General features: G+C 43.7%; 1 protein-coding gene across 1 annotated transcript in view; it reads left to right on the top strand.

Moving 5' to 3' along the window:
• Positions 1-677: 677 nt before the first annotated feature.
• LOC102560293 (endothelin receptor type B) overlaps positions 678-8,552 on the top strand; it is a 33,951-nt gene continuing 26,076 nt past the window's right edge. The window contains exon 1 of the mRNA XM_006258420.4: positions 678-883. The gene's annotated coding sequence lies outside the window, so the exon portion shown is untranslated. The remainder of the gene's footprint in view (positions 884-8,552) is intronic.

Genomic DNA, 8,552 nt, shown 5'->3' with positions numbered 1-8,552 from the left:
GCGGACTGCTTGACTCAGCCCTTAAAGTGGCAGGCACTGCAAGTGCCCTGCCACACAAGTGAACCAATCTGCAAAGCTCTTACCTGCTTTTCTGACACCCTTCTCCACTAGGACTGCTGGCTGTAGTACCTGGGTCACGAGGATCCTGTCTTAGGCCACTCTGGCTTGGACACTGACACCAATTTAGAGTTCAACTACAGATGGACACTTCATGTCAGGGTCAGTCCGGTTGCACAAGGTGCACATTCTGATTATGTGTTCCTGGTTAAGTGGGAAGAGGCCACTTCTGGGACCAAGTGGCTTCATATAGCCCTTTGCAAATAGGGATTTTTTTTCTCTAGCATCCTTCTTCTAAAGATGCTTGGCACAGGGCTGTAGCTATAATTTTGAAAGCAAACTAAACAACAGAGCAAGTCAGGACCCATTAAAAATGTGACAGTGTGGTAGCAGGCTAGCCATGCTTCTTGAAATCATGAGCCTTCCATCCTAGTCCCCCTCCCCCATGGGTCCCTTCCCTGGCTATCTCTGCTTTTTCCTGCCTAAAGCTCTGTTTATTATTTTCATCTGCCTTATGAGCTGTCTTGTGTTTATCTCACTTCCCCCTCCTCCTCTATCTTTGCCCTGGCCTTCAACCATTGGTTAGAGGGGGAAGCCTAGGGATTCTCTATATAACTAACCACTTCATTCAAAACCATTTCAGTAAGAGTACGGGCGGCAACATCCTCAAGATCACCATGCACATTAAAGCAAACTCCAGGATCTAAAATCTGTGGGTCTCACTGGGGTCTCCAGAACAAGCCCAGCTGCCTGCTCAGGAAAAAGGAACCATTAGCGTGAATGAAATTAGTCCAAGGAGCTTCCAAGTTCATAAGGACAAAGGAAGGTAATTTATTTCTGAGGAAGGCTTTATTGTTTCATGGAGTGATTTGCAAAACATTAAATCAACAAGTGATTTCATAGCTTTTCAGAAATAACTTTTCAGAAAAGAAATAACTTTTGCATGCTTGTCTGTCATTTCCTCTGCATCTACATGCTGTGTGACAAACTGAAAAAAAGATTGTGCAAACCAATCAAAGTGTTCTTCAGCTGCATAGGGACAAAAAAAGTGAACTTGGTACAGGTTATAGCAAACCCTTTATTTCCCCCATTCGTTTACGAACCAGATTGCACTCAGAGCAAAGGGGCATCTGGGGACATGAAATAATCTTTTTTTACCTTATTTTTTCACAGTAAAGAGTTACCTTCAGAAAAGGTTTGTCTTATAATGTGTCAGGGCCCTCTACCAAGGACATCCCCATACACTTGCAGTGCTGTTGAATGAAACAGGTACATAGTGCTGTCTCCCTGATTGTGACAGGTTGATATGTGGCAGAGGGATAAGGTAGTGGTTGTGTCAAGGTGAAATTCTTAACTGAGAATCTAGTGGATTCTCCTGTTCTTATCCCAAAGAAAGTCTTAAAGTCCTGGCTTTGGCTATCTGACACCTTTTAGAAGTTAGTATTCTGAATGGGGTACTGGAAACAGCCACATATGTATTAAGCCTCCTATCTGAAAACTGTTTCAGTGAAGTCCATCTCAGGAGCATGGTCGAACCATGATTTTCTGTAGATTCATTTATGTTCTTAGTCTCCTCTCAGGTAGACTGACCAGAGAGATATAGGGAGTTGGTCATTGGTATTGTTATATGCATACTTTTTTTCCCCAATATGAGGGTCCCACTCTAGTATTCAAGTGTATCAGGTGAACTAGAGAGTTTCCTTTGAGGGTTTGATTACTGCCTGGTCAGGTAGTAACCCTGAATGGGTATGTTTCATGGTATGTATAAAAAAACTGACAAATAATTTAAGCAAAAAAGGGTTACAATTTTGGCTGATTAAAATCAACATTATTCCATAAAACCTAGGGTCTGGCCAAACATGGGGGGTGTACATGCATGGCTATTTTTTTTTTACAAAACTGTATACTAGTAGAAGCGTTGGCATCATTTAGTTTAAAAAATGTCAAAAGCTTTGTTTTCCATTGAAAACGTTTCCTGTGATGTTGACAACCCAAACATTGCAATATTTAACCAGAGCATGAGACTCTAACAATGGGCTGGTACTGACTGGTATATTTTCATTGTCTGATCTGAGTGAAATGAAAAAAGTAAATGAAAAAAACGTGATTAAAAGAACCATTATGAGAATAATGGAATCTATATGAGAAATAAAAAGAAAGGAACCATTATAAAATAATGGAATAATAAAAGGAACAATAAAAGGAACCATTATGAGAAAGACTCTTAGGATTGTGTAGGGAACACTAACTACTGGATACATTTTTAAGCCAACTTATAGATTTCTAATACAGGAATATATATAATTATTATATTTAATAAGATTCTATAGGAAGTGGCTCATTCCTCCTTAAATTCTTGATTTTTTAGAGAAATGTCTATCTAATGGTCTTGAATGTCTATAGCACTGTGTTGGATTATTTTCTATTATGCTTTCTAACAGGAAAATTTAAATAATACGTTAATATGATGGTTAATGAAGTTGCTAGCAGAATCAAGAAAGATTATTTTTAACATGAGGAAGCAGCATAATTCAGTGAATTCTATTTCTGCCTCTGCCACAGACTTATTGTGTGTCACTGGGCAAGATTCTTCCCCTCTCTGGGCCTCAGTTTCCCCATATGTATAATGAGGACAGTACTTCCCTCCCTTTGTTAAGTATTTTGAGCTTCATCGAGAAAAAGCATTCTCTGGACCAGGTCCTGCCCATTGGTCTTCTAAAGATGCAGTGGTGATGATGATGGTGCCCCCTTCAAACACAGGGAATATTTACTTCATACCAACAGTCCAACATCGCAAGCAAACTGAAGAGCCTTGAAATGTAAATAATTTTCAGACTTTTTAGGCTAAGAAGAAATAGAGGTTGTTTTTAGTTAATTGCTTTGCAAGTATCCTGTGGGTCATTAGAACTTCCTGATTCTAGAACTCTGGCCTGTACAAAGAATCTGACTGAACTCATTGGAGCTGCATATCTGCATAATTTTTTCAGGACTTAAGGCTGGGAGAGCAGAAAGGGACAGCATGTTATAGCATTCCTCAGGTACATTAATGGGTAGAGGATATAGTATAGCTGTGTTTAGTCTGTGCAGCTCAGCTCTCTGACTGAGAGCTAGTAAAAGCCTTTCAGACTATAAAGGTATATTTGTAATGATCCTCCACTACCAGTCATCCTGGGATCTTTGACCATTTGCTTGAAAGCAAAGATCTTAAGGAAAGGCCTTAAGGAAACGATCCTTCGGGCACAAAGCGAGATGATCCCGATGCGAGGAAAAAGAGGGAAAGGGGCCAGGAGGCTTCCTTGGCTGACCAGAGAAATCCAGGGTAGCCTAAGGGCCAAAAGGGGAGCACATAAAAAGTGGAAACAGGGAGAGATCACCAAAGATGAATATACCTCCTCTGCTCGCGCTTGTAGGGAGGCAGTTAGACGGGCCAAAGCTACCACAGAGCTGAGGATGGCATCCCAAGTAAAGGACAACAAGAAATTGGTTTTTAGATATATAGGGAGTAAAAGGAAGGCTCAGGGAGGAATAGGATCCCTGCTAAATGGGCAGAAACAATTGGTGACAGACAGGGGGGACAAGGCTGAACTCCTCAAAGTTCCTTTGCCTCAGTGTTCCTAAGCGAGGGGCAGGACAAGTCTCTCACTGGGGTTGTAGAGAGGCAGCAGCAAGGCGCCAGACTACCATGCATAGACCCTGAGATGGTGCAGAGTCACTTGGAAGAACTGGATGCCTTTAAGTCGTCAGGCCCGGATGAGCTCCATCCGAGGGTGCTGAAGGCACTGGCCGACATCATTGCAGAGCCACTGGCGGGAATATTTGAACACTCATGGCGCATGGGCAAAGTCCCAGAGGACTGGAAAAGGGTCAATGTGGTCCCCATTTTCAAGAAGGGGGGGAAGGAGGACCCGGGCAACTATAGGCCAGTCAGTCTCACCTCCATCCTTGGCAAAGTCTTTGAAAAAATTATCAAGGCTCACATTTGCAAGAGCCCGGCAGGACAAATTATGCTGAGGGGAAACCAGCACGAGTTCGTAGCAGGCAGATCGTGCCTGACTAATCTAGTCTCTTTTTATGACCATGTTACGAAACGCCTGGACACAGGAGGAGGGGTGGATGTCGTATACTTAGACTTCAGGAAGGCCTTCGATACGGTATCCCACCCCATACTGGTGAACAAGTTAAGAGGCTGTGACTTGGATAACTACACAGTCCGGTGGGTGGCGAATTGGCTGGAGGGTCGCACCCAGAGAGTCGTGGTGGATGGGTTAGTCTCGAACTGGAAGGGTGTGCACAGTGGGGTCCCGCAGGGCTCGGTCCTTGGACCGATACTCTTTAATGTCTCCATCAGCGACTTGGACGAGGGAGGGAAATGTACTCTATCCAAATTTGTGGATGACACAAAGCTATGGGGAGAAGTGGGCATGCCGGAGGGCAGGGAACAGCTGCAAGCAGACCTGGACAGGTTGGACGAGTGGGCAGAAAACAACAGAATGCAATTCAACAAGGAAAAATGCAAAGTGCTGCACCTAGGGAGGAAAAATGTCCAGCACACCTACTGCCTAGGGAATGACCTGCTCGGTGGCATGGAAGTGGAAAGGGATCTTGGAGTCCTAGTGGACTCCAAGATGAACATGAGTCGGCAGTGTGACGAAGCCATCAGAAAAGCCAATGGCACTTTATTGTGCATCAGCAGATGCATGACGAATAGATCCAAGGAGGTGATACTTCCCCTACAAGGAGAGACTAGAGAACCTGGACCTTTTCAGCCTCCGCAAGAGAAGGTTGAGAGGCGACCTTGTGGTTGCCTATAAGTTCATCACGGGGGCACAGAAGGGAATTGGTGAGGTTTTATTCACCAAGGCGCCCCCGGGGGTTACAAGAAATAATGGCCACAAGCTAGCAGAGAGCAGATTTAGATTGGACATTAGGAAGAACTTCTTCACAGTTCGAGTGGCCAAGGTCTGGAATGGGCTCCCAAGGGAGGTGGTGCTCTCCCCTACCCTGGGGGTCTTCAAGAGGAGGTTAGGTAAGCATCTAGCTGTGGTCATCTAGACCCAGCACGCTTTCCAGCCTATGTAGGGGGTCGGACACGATGATCTACTGAGGTCCCTTCCGACCCTAACATCTATGAATCTATGAATCTATGAACCTCTAGCACTTGAGCTAACAAGAGTGACTCTATTAGCTGGCAGCACTAATAAGCTATTAGTCTAATAAGTGGAATAGCCACCAGAGAGTGACATGGAACATCTTTTATAGTAAGTCAGCTTACCACAAAACTGTCGCTAAAGCACGTTTAAAAAGGTAATATCAAAAAATGAAATTCTCAGGTATGTAATATTGTTTGATTAAATGCTGCCATTTTATGGATGTAATATAAAACCAAGGAGACAGACACATGAGGTCTTTAAAGGTCTTGTGTTGTTCCTTGAAAGAGAGATTCTGTCTCAAAAGTATTTAGGTACATCTGTGCCTCTTCAGTATTAGTTTAACTAGGGAGAAGTGAGGGGTCACCAGCCAGGTTGTGGGAGGCATCCAGAGATAGCAGCAGCTCAGTACACCCTGCTCTCCAGCATATCTGCCCGGGATGCTGAAATTGCTACTGTACCTCTGCTGTTTTGGTACCTAAATCCACTATTTTAGAGCCATCAATATTCTCAAAACTGCTACTTGGTTGCTGCCTAACCCTGATGACATCTAACTGACATAGTCACTCATGTTGCTCCTAGTGGGCTCTCACAAAGCTGTCTCTGTGCTGACAGCACCTGACTCCACAAGCTGGTTAGAGAACCCCCCAGCTCTGTGCTCCAGCCACTTGCCACACCACTCCCTGACACAGGCTGATATGCCACGGGCCCTGCACACCCCTACGGGCAGCTCTGCCTACATGTTAGGAATTGCAGTGCCCAAGGTGTCAGAACTGAATCCAGAACCTGGACTGAGGTGCCGCCTATAGCAAATAGGGAGAATGAGGCGCCTCAGAAGGGCAATCCAAAGCCTTGTATGCTGCATGAGCAAGAGAAACAAGCTTGGCATATGTCAGAACTCCCTCCACTTCCTGCTGTTTAGGTGCCTGAATCAGGGCTGCAAGGGAAGCACCTCCATTCACATGGGACACTGAAACCAGAACCTACCACTGTGGTAAATACCTACAAGGATTCCTTGAAAGAGCCAAGCAGGGCCCACTCTTTTTAAAACACAGTTGGTGACAGTGCCTCCCTTTCAGATAAATAGCTAAGTGGTTAGTGAACTTGCCTAGGAAACAGAAGAAACCTGATTCAGTTCTTTCTTTAGTCTGAGATCATTCAAATCCAGATCTCCAACCTCCCATGAAAGTGTCCTACCCACCCAGCTATAGCAGAGTCCAAGAGGAGGACACTGTTCAAAATGCATCACTGTGCAGCAAAGAATGCAATATTCCATGGGCCAGAAAGACGCAAGCAAGGACCTAACTGTAACCTACTAGTTACAGATCTTAGCTGGGGGAGGGGGGTGTTGTTCCAGGTCTGTTTATCCATGTTATATTACAGTCACTGGATAAAAACAGGTATAGTCTGGAAAGAGGATCAGACCAAGGGTTAATCCAATAATTCTTTGCAATATGACTTTCTTCCTTTCCTAAATTGTTCTGTGGTTTACCAGTTGCTGTCCTTCACCCTAGAGATGCATGGCATGGATATAGTTTATATAGATATAGTGGATATATTGGAGCACCAGCTTCAGGTGCCTGCTTAGAAGGAGCACAGAAATGGCAGCACCACCACTGTCACAGCTGTCCCAGTCCTTGCTGCAACTGCTGTTGCCACTGTTCCCTCCTAGGGTGCAGTGCCTGGTAGGCCACTGGGAGTAGTTACGCAGTAGTTATATTTGTAAAATGCTTTGGAATCCTGCTGGATGAAAGACACTAGGCATATATGATGTCATTAATGCGAATATTTTAGCATGTAGAAGCATCACAGGCAGTAGCTGTTGAAAAAAAGGATGGGGTCCACAGCTTCTCTTTAGTCGAAACATATCCAAGCCTCTCTTTTCCACATAAGGAGTCAAAATACAAAGGGATTTTCTTTAAAGGGGTGTTATATTTCTGTTCCCTTTGCTTCTTTAACAAATTCATGGCAATTTAAATTCTCCAGCTTCACTTTTCAGGTCTATTCTAGCTATGATTAAAGGATTTGATTAATATTTTAGCATCTATATTCAGCATATAAATAGAAACCAATGTTATGATCTCCTTCCCAAAGTTGGATGTTTACAATTTAAACTACCACGGATCTGATTAAAGGATGATAAAAAGAAAGAATTGATTAAGCTTGCCTGGCAGGGTATAAATAAGTGTGATGGAATAGTTCATTAGGAAATAATTCAAGTTAATTGTGGGTATCAGTGGAGTTTTTCTAACACTCAGAAAAAGCAAGATCATCTCCACAGAACATTTCCTTTGTGTTCAACAGACTAAAAGTGTGAACACCTGGAAATGAGCAGCTGTTCCTTTAGGAGATGGGAGTTGTACTTGGTGAGGCCTGGGGTGGTAGGAAGTGGAGGAGGTGTGATGACAAGGCAAGAGACTTTTATCTACATAGACTCTTTAAGCACTCTGTCTTCCCCTATCCTCCTTTTCATCTCTCCAAGTGCAACACCAACACATAACATAGATCCCTCCTCTGTTTCCCCATGTATATCTCTCATGCCCTCATTACCCTGTCCCCATTCTGTGTCCCTGATCTTTTCTTTGTTTTTCTCTTCCTGCTCCACCCCATACTTGGCCTACCTGCTGCCTCTCTGTCTCCCCAGTCTGAAACCAAGAAACACACTATTTTTGTATCCATCATAGTCCCTGGCCTTCAGCTTGATGCTCCCGCTAAATTCCCTTTCCTGGACTCCTTCCATCACATTTTCATATGGTTCATTTCCACCTCCACACCAGCTGAGATTCTTGATATCCATGTTATAAATGATTCACATAGGTTAACAGCAACTTGCTAGAGGTGATGAAGAGGACTCTGACTCCTCCGGAAGTTAATGGACATCTCCCAGTGATGTCACTGGAAAAGGGATCAGGTGCACAGGCACAGCGTTAAATGTAGAAGGTGAAGTTCATGTCTGTCAGTCATCCATCCCTTGTCTCATCAGCAAGGTAACATCTGACACATCCTGGATGTTTAGTTTTGTTACATCCATGCTCTGTGATGGATGCATGATGGATGTCTAAAAGTTACTCTATAATTTCAATAAGAAAAAACAGGAAGTAGAATGGGCATGGGGGTAAGAATCCAGATGCAGGGTCAGAAATATAGGTGGTGAGGAATTTTTAGATTAGTTAAAACAAACTTTTCATAGGAATTTACATACATTCCTACAACAAAGGTTTCTTGAGTCCAAGATGGAATTTCCGGTCAGAATCAAAGGTTAAGAGTAAGAGACTTGTTCGCTCATTCTAGATAGCCAGTAGCCCAGAGAAAACTCAGGTTCAAGTCCCTGCTCTGGCTTAGACTAGG

The sequence above is a fragment of the Alligator mississippiensis genome, chromosome 8 (assembly GCF_030867095.1).
Source record: "Alligator mississippiensis isolate rAllMis1 chromosome 8, rAllMis1, whole genome shotgun sequence".
In the NCBI taxonomy this organism is placed as follows: Eukaryota; Metazoa; Chordata; order Crocodylia; family Alligatoridae; genus Alligator; species Alligator mississippiensis.
This window is presented reverse-complemented; position numbering and strand designations above follow the sequence as displayed.